The sequence below is a fragment of the Nematolebias whitei genome, chromosome 3 (genome assembly GCF_014905685.2).
Source record: "Nematolebias whitei isolate Nwh7 chromosome 3, NemWhi1, whole genome shotgun sequence".
Lineage (NCBI taxonomy): Eukaryota > Metazoa > Chordata > Actinopteri > Cyprinodontiformes > Rivulidae > Nematolebias > Nematolebias whitei.
In genome coordinates this window covers 2867948-2868300 of record NC_056500.1, presented here as the reverse complement: position 1 = coordinate 2868300, position 353 = coordinate 2867948, and the positions used below count along the sequence as shown (strand labels likewise).

Below are 353 nucleotides of genomic sequence, written 5' to 3'. Positions count from 1 at the left end.
CGCCCGCCGACGAGAGGACTCCGCCCGCCGACGAGAGGACTCCGCCCACCGACGAGGACGAAGCTTCACTACAACCACCCACAGGTTACATTCCTCCCTCAAGGACACATTTTACACAGTACCTACATACTGTGCAGGTATAAAGTATACGTTTGTATATATTTGTGTACATTTATTTTTTTATTGAAACTATTTGACAAACTTTTATTTTCTATTATTCAATATTTTACTAACAGAATAGTCAAGTAGCAACCTGTTTCTTGTGCGATTTGCTGTCAGTCAAATGTTCAATTTTGGAATAAAGAGGTTGATATAGAAATTATTATTTTAATACTTTTATGTCAATCTAGACC

At 38.0% G+C, this 353-nt stretch overlaps 1 protein-coding gene across 1 annotated transcript in view; it reads right to left on the bottom strand.

Annotated features, from left to right (window-relative positions):
* Positions 1-353, bottom strand: part of LOC119430464 (phosphatidylinositol 3-kinase regulatory subunit gamma) — a 13784-nt gene that overhangs the window by 5112 nt on the left and 8319 nt on the right. The window lies entirely within an intron of this gene.